This window comes from Xenopus laevis, chromosome 1S (genome assembly GCF_017654675.1).
Source record: "Xenopus laevis strain J_2021 chromosome 1S, Xenopus_laevis_v10.1, whole genome shotgun sequence".
NCBI lineage: Eukaryota > Metazoa > Chordata > Amphibia > Anura > Pipidae > Xenopus > Xenopus laevis.
The window spans coordinates 163,584,566-163,596,627 of NC_054372.1; positions in this window are offsets into that span (position 1 = coordinate 163,584,566).

Here is a 12,062-nt window from a genome sequence, read left to right on the forward strand (position 1 = left end):
AGGCAGAAACTTGTGGCAAATTCTCTTTCACCATTGGCCAATTTCGCCGTAAAATGTGCGAAATATGCTTGCTAAGTGTGTTATACTGAGTTACAAATGTCACTTTATTTTCCTTATTCTTTGGCCTTTTCTTAAGCATCTCTGTCCGGTTCAGTTTTTGGATCTCCTCCAATTGTGTCTTCAAAAGTTTATCAGGATATTCTCTCTCTCGAAATTTATCACACATTTCCACCAGCCTTTTTTCTCCTACTTCACCCGAGGTCACTATTCGCTTCACTCTGCTCAATTGTGATTTGGGCAAAGCCTTTTTTAGTTGAGGTGGGTGAAAGGACCTAAAGTGAAGCAGGAGATTACGGTCCGTGGGTTTTGTGTACATATCTGTGAGCAACTGCCCTTTTTGTTTATATACTCGTGTCCAAAAACGCAATCTCTTCGAAATGTAAATTTAAGGTAAATTTTATATAAGGTAGGACTATGTTAATTTCCTGAAAAAAACTTTTCCAGGGTCCAATGAGGCCCCGCCCACAACGCAAATACATCATCAATATAGCGCATCCATGTCTTACAATGTAGTTTAAATAATTCATGTCCATATAAAAATTTCATTTCAAATTGATTCATGAATATATTTGCGTATGCAGGGGCCACGTTGGACCCCATTGCTGTACCACGTATCTGCATATAGAAATCTTCCCCAAATTGAAAATAGTTATTATGCAAGAGTAGTTCGAGGCATTGGACCACAAACTTTTTCTGTCCTCCATCCAGACTTTCATCTCTTATTAGCTCCACTGTAACTGCCTCTATACCCCCATCATGGGGGGGTTTTATTATTACAGAGAAAAGGCAGATGATTTTTAAAAAATTTTATTATCTCATTATAATGGAGTCTAAGGGAGTGGATCTTTCCGTAATCGGAACTTTCTGGATAAGGGTTTCTGGATAACGGATCCTATACTTGTATATAAGTCTCAGGTTAGGCTCAGGTTACAGAGCACTGTAGAATATAATGGTGTCCTTCAGAATTTATCTGTTATCTGCTAATTAACGTGTGCCGTTTAGCCTTATTTTAATTGCCTCTATTGTCACACAGCAGCTTTTTTAAATAAACTATAGTAGTGTTTCTAAAGCAAAGAGATCAGTTTTACCAGTGCAGGGTAACACTACATTATATTTTAATTAAAATGTTTATTTTTTGGTGTGACTGTAGTTTTAATGAGCATGTTTCAGTTTGAGTTAAAGGAAGACTGCTGTACTAACCTTACCCCCAATAGCCTGCTGAACTTCTTATATTTTCTTCTCGCAACAAGTGAGAAACATTCGGTGGGTGGAGATAGGTGGCCAGGGAAAGTTGCATCAATGTAGGTACGGTAGTTCTACTTTGCAACATTTTTTCCATAGAAAATGGAAGTTGGGGACGGCGTGCGGGTACCATTCGTATTTATATATATATATATATATATATATATATATATATATATATATATATATATATATATATATATATATATATATATATATATATATATATTGAAAAAGTACCCCCTCTTGTAAAATATAAGGATATTATAAGTTACCGAGGAGTTTCATGACCATACAAAAACACGAGGCCGAAGGCCTGTCACATGACATCAGAACTCGCCGTTTATAAGGATATAATTTACAGGATATTCATGGCATTTGTGTATTATATATATAAAAATATATAAATTAGAGGTCACCATAGAGGAAAATGAGCCCTTCCAGTAACCAGATGCACATTTGATCATTTTCTGTTAAACATAATACCTAGATTAGGATGGTAGGATGGGAATACTTGTGTTACCACCTTAAAAAAAAAAGACTGCTTTCCTTGTGGAATATTAAGAACATTCTCTTTTCCCTGCCTAGCAATACATTAACCGAAACCGTTTGTTTTCTCGGCTACTTTATAGATAGAGTTTCTATGTATTCCATTATTAAGAGAAGTCCAGTGATGATAAACTATTGAACTGGTTTCACTTACCATAAATCAAGCAGAGCCCAGTGATCAGCTAATGCTCCTATTTAACAGAGAGCATAGTAAGTATTGTATGTTTGTAAAGTTTTACTTAAAATGATAAATGGTCTGCTCTTTTTCTGTAGTTTAAAGAAATTGTTTTACAAAAAGGTGGGCTATTACACAGCCGAGGCCTTTCACTTTATGATGCTGCCATCTGCTGGTTATTGGCTGCACTTGTGTCTGATCACAATGAACATTTTCATCTTGGTTTCTAGTGAATCACCTAAAGGAGCAGCAGAGCATTTATCAGGGTTCAACCCAACCTGTCAGTCATTCGTCAAAGAAATATTCTGCCAATTAAATGATCCAATTACAATTTTCAGCTCTATGACTTCAATACTCCTCAGATGTCCATCAGTTTACTTTCTCTCTGTGGGGCTAATTCTAAACTGCTGCCCGTAGCAATCACATAGATATTTATTTCCTTTTCACTCAAAACAAATTGCTGAGAATAGGAGGGAGAATTTCAGACTTCCAGTAACATTTACTTTGGACAATTGCTAGCATGGATTCATGCATAAGGCTAGCACTGCAAGATGAAAACTGTGTACATTTCACGGATTACTTGTAAAGGTCAAATGAAACCCAAAACAAACATTTACCTATAACATTTACATACCATAGGGTTTCTCTACCTACCTAGACATAGAGCAGTGTTATTTAAAGGGATTTTGTCATGAATTTTATGATGTCGTTTTTATTTCTAAATTACACTGTTTACACTGCAAATAATTCACTCTACCATGTAAAATTAAATTCCTGAACCGCAAGTGTATTTTTTTTTTTTAGTTGTGATATTGGTGTGTAGGCGCCATTTCAGGTCATTTGCCTGGTCATGTGCTTTCAGAAAGAGCCAGCACTTTAGGATTGAAATGCTTTATGACAGGCTGTTGTTTCTCTTACTCAATGTAACTTAAAAGTGTTGTAGTGGAACCTTGATTTTACTATTGAGTGCTGTTCTTAGATCTACCAGGCAGCTGTTATCTTGTGTTAGGGAGCTACTATCTGGTTACCTTCCCATTGTTCTGATGATGGGCTGCTGGGGCGGGGGGAGGGATGATATCACTCCAACTTGCAGTACAGCAGTAAAGAGTGACTGAAGTTTAACAGAACACAAGTCACATGACTGGGGGCAGCTGGGAAACTGACAATATGGCTAGCCCCATGTCAGATTTCAAAATTAAGTATAAAAAAAAATCTGTTTTGTGCTTTTGAGAAACGTATTTCGTGCAGACTTCTGCTGGAGCAGCACTATTAACTGTGTTTTAAATTTTTTTTCCCCATGACAGTATCCCTTTAAGTAGAAAATCCTGATGCCTTTTGTCACCTGGAATGTTGTAGGTGCCCAGTGCACACACGTGAGTTATTGATCAAAGGCTTTTGGTCATGCACATGCCCCTCAACCAGCCACAGAACCTCACCGACTAATCTTGTAAATGATTCCAATGTTTCTCCCCACTATAGTGTAGTTTCTATTAGTTTTGCACAGCAACACAATGAGATGATATGGAATCAGATCCAGAGCCTTACATTACACTGCTTGGCAGACTCCTTTGCTTAAATCATTGGTTTATAAAGTAACATCAGTTGTCTAATCAAACTAATTGCTATGGTCTTGACTTTCTAATCCCCTATAGTATCAATACCCCAAAATGTTATGCTATAATATACAATATCTACATGTCCTAGGTAACGTTCCAAGAATTGGTTGGAGTGAAAATGACACAAACCCGGTAATAAAAGTCCTAAGCATATCACAAACAGTATTGTCATCACAGGACAGTCCCAATGAAAAGCTTTAAGTTAATGGTTAGCCACAGGGCCCAGTTAGCAGGTAGAATATAATGACTGCTGCAAAGAGATCATTCCAGTGGTCGCATAGGGTGCATAAAGACAGAGACCTATAGGAATGCAGAGACCTGTGTACATGCCCCATGTTTACAGTGCTGCTTGTGTTCGGCAGCTCTGTTTTCATGAGGGGTTGGTAGGTCGGGGGGAGACAGGAAAGGGTTTCTTCTCCTGCCCTCTATCCGTCCACTAATTTGCATATCAGTCAGAAATTAGAGAGTACCAGAAGGTACAGGCATCATGCACTTATCACCTGCTGTAATTGTAAGGACAGGGATTCATTCTCCAAATTGGCGCTGTGCTAGTGCAAGAGCTAGACTTCCGACCCATAGATAGGTGTAGTTGCAAGCAGACCCAGGACACAACTGCCTTTCGAATGTGACCTTTTGTTTCCAGGGTTATAGGAAATGAGTCCTTCTATTGTCCCTGTTCTGGATAGAACACTCCTCCTAAGACTTTTCCAAATAGTTTTTAATATTTAAATAAATATTCAAGAATGCCCAGTAAAGAAGATTTCTTTTGAATGAACAGCTATAGGGTTATACACTGCATGTACAACCAGCACAATGGAACACCTAAGCATTGTCACAGGATTGTATACTAAATAATTGTATTTGGCAATCAAACCCCAAATTTAAAATGATTAAAAAGTGATAGGATCATTAGCAATACCCATTGATGAGATCCATTTTTGCTTCTATTGTTGTGAATAAGTTTAACCTGTATGACACTGGGCAATATTACAAAGAAAGGGGGATGATTGACATCAAACAGGCATGGGCCATACCAAGCTTGAATAAATCACTTACAAGAAAAGAACTGATTCCATTAAAAAATATATTCTTTATTCATAATAGACTGATAAAATATATTTAATGCTCCAGTGTATTATGTATAAGACAGCTAAGTGTGTATGTATTGCTGCCATTGTCAATTAAACAGATTAGTGTGCCACATAATCCACACTCATGCTCCTTTGCCTTGAACAATGTCTCCAACTGCAAGTTTGAAATGATTATTTGCTGTAAGAAAACACTGTTTAGCTCCAGAGCTCACCAATTCTACAGACAGGCCTTCCATGTATAGAGAACAGTGCTGTTGATTCTTACGGAAGGAATAGATTCAGGAGACTTGGCATTTGGAAAAAATCAAATGCTTAGGAATTAGAGAACATTTTGTACAGAACATTAAGGTTCTTCATATTCAGATCAATTTCCAACCTCATTTGAGACACTTAGCAAGATCATTTGCATCAATCAACATACCACCCTGTCTAATGTTGGTTCAACTTTAGCCAAATCTGCTAGCAATCTGAATCAGAGCTGATTGGCTCATCACTGGTTGCCATGCTACTAGAAGTAGTTACACAATTTCTAAAGCTCTGGTAACATATTAGACTATTTTGACTGAATCTTTTTGTAAATTCTATCTCGGATAAAATGCATACTATACTAGATTATTATCTGCAATGCTTGGGGACCTGGTGTTTTCTTCATAACATGGAGCAGTGTGCATTAAATGAAAACTATACCCCCAAAATAAATACTGAACCAACAGTATACTGTAAATATTCTTTTACACCTTTTACATTGAGCCCCTATTTTGTGATGTTCTGTGTGCTCCCTCATCATCATCTGACCCAAAGTGTGAAAGTAAAACTTTTTATCTACTAGAAGAATGTCTTGAGCAACTGGACTTGCTGAGTAACCATTGAATGATGGAATCATTTGATTATTACTTAGCAAGTCCAGTTTCTCTAGATTGAATTCTACTACTGACCTGGATGAATGAAAACCTTCAAAGGCATATTGATAGAAAATTGTCCATTAATTGCCTCATGTGACCTAACATGTATGTGTGCCTAGGATCCCATGGGGGTGGCCCTTAGTACATAAAATGGCAATTTTCTATTTAGGATTAATATTTAGGATTACTCACTGGCACATACTTTTACAAAAAGTACATTTGTATGTTTATTTAGATAAAGCAGGGTGCTAGTTCTTTTACATATGCAGCCACTATTGTAATCACATATAAATAGACGGAATCTGTGCAGGTAGGAAAGCTATATTACGTATTTGCACCTTAATATGTTTCTCTGATTTGCATTTAACCGGTCTGGAATGAAGTCAATTATGAACTGTGCACCAGTTCATCTACTGATTCAGGGGAAACCTGGAAGTACTGTACTGCCTCTATAAAGGTGGTGGTAATTCCAGAGTAGTGATGGGCGAATATGTCCCGTTTCACTTTGCGAAATTTGCAAAACTCTGAAAAATTCTGCAAAGCGGCAATTAATTCACTAAACTAAAGTCAATAGGCGTTAGAATTATTTTGACGCGACAATTTCAACAATTGTTACAAGCGCACTCTTTTCTCCAAATGCATTAAAGTCAACGAGCGTCCAAATCATTTTGACACGTGACAATTTTTATGCGTGCGGCAATTTTTACAAGCGCACTCTATTCTCCAAATGCATTAATAGGCATCCGAATAATTTTGACGTGCGACAATTTTGATGAATGACAATTTTTTTGTTACAGCGAATTTTCCCACTGTGAATTTTCGCTGCAGTTTCACGGAGACGTTCGCTGTCAACAAAATCCGGAATTTCACTGCAAATACATGTCTTCTGAATAAATTTGCCCATCACTATTCCAGAGCTGTCAACTTTTGAAATAGCTCAGATGGGGGAGTCTCGGCACACCACTGAAAAATATCCAGGTTTGTGAAATCACCAGATGAGATGCCGGCAGAACTAACGTCATGCACATGACCTCTCCTGAAACTGCTGTAACCACGCTGTGTATGCACATTTCGCTCTGCTGAGGTCACTGAAATGTTCTGCGCGTGCACACCACCAGATTTTTGCCTAAAAATCTTTACAAATACAGAAATCGGGGGAATGCATCAGAGAGATGGGAGACTGGAGGACAGAGTGGAAAATCTGGTAACTCCTGAAAAGGAGTAATTCTCACGCGTGCTGCTTCAAAGATTTTGACATAAGTGCTGGAAATGTCTCATCCCAACAATTTTGGAGCATTCATTAAAGCACACAGGCACAATTGTACCAACTTCCAAAGGCACAATTACACTGGGATTGTGGGGAGAAATGTTGCATTGTGGGTAAAAAAACATTTCAAATTGCATGGAAAATAGCAAAATAACACTTTGGACTCATAAAAGTGCACAGGCACAATTGTGCCAACTGCAATCTATGCACAGCCACAATTACACCGAAATTGTGGGGGGAATGCTGTTTTATAGGTAAAATAAATTGCAAATTATATGGGGAATATCACTTTGGATGCTATTGCAAATGAGCCCTCCTGCTGTCTCATTACAGAAGGAAAAGCAAATCAGTCAAAAATGACAAATGAAATTGCATTTCTCAGTACTTTTTGTTGAGCTTACATTTTGAAAGATTATTAGATTCCCTTTTCATTATTTCTATTAGGAACAGTACAAACAGGCAAAGCTAATGAAATGTCAGTTCTCTTTCTTCTAAATTGCTTGATACGTCTTGGGTTATTTCAGATTCATATTAGGTGTAATAACAGCTTGTTGTTTTGACTTCACTTTCTTTGCAATTAATGAATAATAGAAGTGAAGTTTTTTTTTTGATTAAGATACTGTCTGCTGCTGTAATTATTAGAAGTCACATTCAGAAAATAAGATGAAGCAATGAGTTCCACAATCTGGTTCAGTTGGCCTTGTGTCTGTTAAGGACTTATAAATGCTTTCTGGACAGTTGTCTAATGAGAATAGCAAAGGTAACTCACATTGAGAAACAGATTTAACAGTCTTTACTGATGAACCATCATTTTCTGCTTAAATTGTAAGTGCAATATATATATTTTTTATGCTTGTTAATTAAAGCTGCTGATACAATTTTAAACAATGGGAGCTCGTCCCATCTTTTATGTTTATTTGTAGACTTTGCCTGCTTGGGACCAGCAGATGATGGAGGGAGCGCCCCACGTGGGACATTTGTTGGAGTTGTCGAATAATTTGCATTTAACCCTTGGAGCATCGAACATTTGTTTTTGACCTTCGGAAGAATTTGGACTTTATTTGTGCGCATTTGTTCTACATACAACTGCCTTGAACCAGTTACCGCCCCTCTCTCTTATCTACATCTTTTATATACAATTTCGGCAGGTCTGAGATGCCGGCTTTTCGGATTCAGACGTTTTGCATCCTTGGGGTATAATAAATCTCGAAAAATTTGAGATTATTTTATTTTTCGAGTTTTTGGCCTTCAGACTTTAATAAATAACACCCCTACATGTATACAGTATATATATTCCAAAGACAACAAATAATTTCAGTTTGCAGAGAGGGGTAAAATATAAAAGTCCAGCTCACGTAAGAAAGTGCAACCATATCCTGCTGAGAGTGCAATATGGAAAGTTATGTAATGTTTGAAGACAGCATATGGGTAAACAGCAGGCTTTGTCAGAGGCATGCCCCAAGAGCACACCATAAAAACTGATGACACACAACTGTCATTTATCCTTCGGGGACAAGGGAAAGTGCCTCTGAGTAAGACTAACGAATAGTTTCCTATATAAAACTGCTATTTTGCTTTGTAAGTTTGTGAGTGTGAGAGTTTTTACAATTCTTAGTTGTGCGCTGAGCCCTACTCAAGATTGTTTGCGGGGGGGTAGAAGAATGTATACGGTACCACAATGACCCCTGCCTAATTTAAAACAGTTTAGTGGAGGGCGCAGCTTTCACTTCTGCTACAGAATATCACAAAAAATACTAAGGGGCAGATATATCAAGGGTGGAATTTTGAGAGTTAATAAACCCTCGAATTCGAAGGATTTAGCGCAAATGCTTTGATCGAACAATCGAATAAAAATCGTTCCATCGAATGATAAAATCGAACGATTCGAACGATTTTAAGTGAGCTATCGAAGGATTTTTATTCGATCAAAAAAAGCTTAGAAAAGTGCTGGGGAAGGTCCCCATAGGCTAACATTGCAGCTCGGTAGGTTTAAAGTGGCAAAGTATGAAGTCAAAGTATTTTTTAAAGAGACAGTACTTCGACTATCGAATGGTCGAATAGTCGAACGATTTTTACTTTGAAACGTTAGATTCGATCGAATTTGACCCATTCGATGGTCGAAGTACCCAAAAAAATACTTCGAAATTTAAATTTTTTTTCATTCGAATTCTTCACTCGAACTTAGTAAATCTGCCCCTGTCACCCACATGTTTCCAGCAAAAACAGTCATACAGTAAAACAATGGGAAATCTGAAAAGCACAGTAACAGAGGCATGCTGTGATTTAATGATTCAGTGATGTATCTACGGTCCAAATGCCCATTTGCAGGATTTAGCCTCAGGTCCCTCTCCTTCATAATACACACAATATATACTTCATACACACGGTTTCCTTACCGTGTTTGCTGCAGAATGGTCTCCAGCGGGCCCAGAGGGATCGCACCCGCCACTCCCCCGGAAGTTACGCCACTGAAAGAAACAGTAACACCACAAAGCTGCTGTGTAGCCATGGGGGCATATATATGTATGTTCATCTGGGTGGCACACTGTTTCTCATCAATTACCCGGGTGCACGGTAAAAAATATACATACACCGTTCCAATGACCAGCAACTCCGGGGTTTCAGTGAAAATATTGTATTTAAATATATGCAATTACATACTTTCCAATGAGTATCCGCACTCCAAAGCTGCTGTTAATGGCGGGGTGCACGGTAATTTTGTATTTATCTATTATCTTCAGACCAGCACTACCTTTAAAAACTTGGTAATTTTATTGTTGCATAGTATCAAATACCCGACGATTCGGTACACATCCTTAAAAAAGGTCCAAATGTGGACCGAAACGTCGGGTATTTAATACTATGCAAAAATAAAATTACCAAGTTTTTAAAGGGAGTGCTGGTCTGAAGATAATAGAGATATCTATCTATATATCTATCTATCTTTTTATATATGCCACTCAGCACAGCACATGGTGAGGGTGAATTCCCAGCAACTCCAAGTAGAGCAGGTGTTTCATATATGTTTTGCACTCAGAGGGGCCCTGGTAGAAACATCCCTCAGCATCAACACTGAGCATTAGAACAGTACATGGAAGCAGCAAACTCCCACTAGCTTATATTGGAAATGGATCATTTTATTTTAAAGGAGAAGTAAAGTGATTGTAATCACTAAGCTGATGCCCCCGGCCTGTGCTCCTGGTTGAAGAATACTGCACTGGCCCCAGTTTCTTATTAGCGAGCACCACAGTGTGAAACCAAAATGTATACACTGTCCTATAATAACAGCCTTTGTTCTGCATACTGGATCTCACCATGTAAGACATTTAACTGTCGTCAGTAGGGATGGGCAAAAAAATTTTTTGTCGCATGGCGACATACAAGTCTATGGGCGTCATTTCTGCGGCAAAACAAGCCGAAAAAAATCGCCCATCCCTAGTCATCAGAGTAAATGCTAAAAGAAGTCTTTCTGCTGGTGACAAATTCTGCATTCAGGCAACGGCCAACTGAAATATTACTGATTTTGGTCCACTCCGTTTGCTTAAAGGGGCAGTATACCTCTTCTTCTGCATGAGTGCAATATACATTTGGGTTTGTGCTGGATATACATTTGGCCTGTTGTTTTAATCATAACAAAATCTATGGCTTTTGTAATTTATTGAGTTAAACTGGGCAAAAAGGGAAACAAAAAGGACAAAAGAGAAACGAGAATGGATTGAATGTAACACGGACAACTTAAAATTGTCACTTGTACACCGTGTAGACCTGCCCAGGCGGCCATTGCAGGCTTGCAGTACACAAAATGAATGATGCACAGTTATAGCATAAAAAGGAAAATACTTGCTTCCAGTATATTTGCAGCAATTTCCATCTAGAAGCCCAGTGTATCATCATATCTACATGATTGAACCAGGCAGAGAGTTCAAAGAACATATGATGATGATAATAATGAATATTGCTTGCCAAGTATAGACTAGGGTTGTCACCTCTGCTATCAGCTAAACCTAAACAAAGGGGGCATGGCAGATAGCATTGGCGGCCAGAATGATGTAAATGGAGTTATGATTTTGGGTCAAGGTTAATGCATCACTTAAACGCTGGCTGGATTTCTTTTTAAATGAGACAGAACGTCTTGAATGGACAGCCCTTTGAAAAACTCAGATGTTCAGATGAACCCCACATGGGTGGCAACCTTCCTCTATCTATTCTCCCTGATAAGTAAGACCAATCCTTTAACTAAAGGTATGGGATCTATTATACAAAATCAGTTATTCAGAAAGCTCTGAAATACAGCAATGCAAATTTAGAAAAAATATTCCTTTTGATTGATTGGCTTGTTTTGTTTCTGTAATAATAAGCAATTAACTGCACTTGATAATAACTAAGCCATGCTGAAATATTATATGGTCGAGTGAATTTTTTGCAGTGTGAACAGTGTAATTTAAAATCATGACCGAATTCCTTTAACCCTTTCCCTGCCAGCCGTTTTGTCCTAGATGCGAACATCTACTGCCAAGCAGTTTTTAGATATTTTGCACTCTTTCACTTTAAGGGCCTTTCCTGGGGTGGTCTTTTAGTTAACCCAGGAAAACAATATATTGTTTTTTTCAGGACAACCTGAACTTTCACAATATGCAAGAATTTTGGTGTAATTCTACTTCTCTAAAAAAATATTGGATTCTAAGTGTCAAATAAAATGAAAAAAATCATGTTGCACGAAGAACAATCACATATATCAGAAACATCATTCATTTTACGTACGAGAACACAGCTGATTTAGAAAGGTCTATGTCTCCTGAACGCGACAATACCAAATATATATAGTTTTATGGAGATTTCTCACTTGTATAGCTCAAAATCTACAAGCAGTACACAACCAAATTTCCAAAGCAACACTCCCCAAACGGCATACTTTTGATTTCAAGGCCAAACATTCCACTAACAGTAGGTTTACCCAAGAAAACTACCCATTACTAGAAAGAACAGATTCTGGTGAATCAAAAATGGGTAGAAATATCTTTGTACTCCAAACCACCAAGTTGCAATTGTTTCCTAAAGTTATAGTGTTTTATAGAAATTGGTGAATTTTTTGAAAAATGACCTCAAAGCTTCCACTCTACAGCAACATATCTCCCACACATCATTAGGTATCAATGTAAA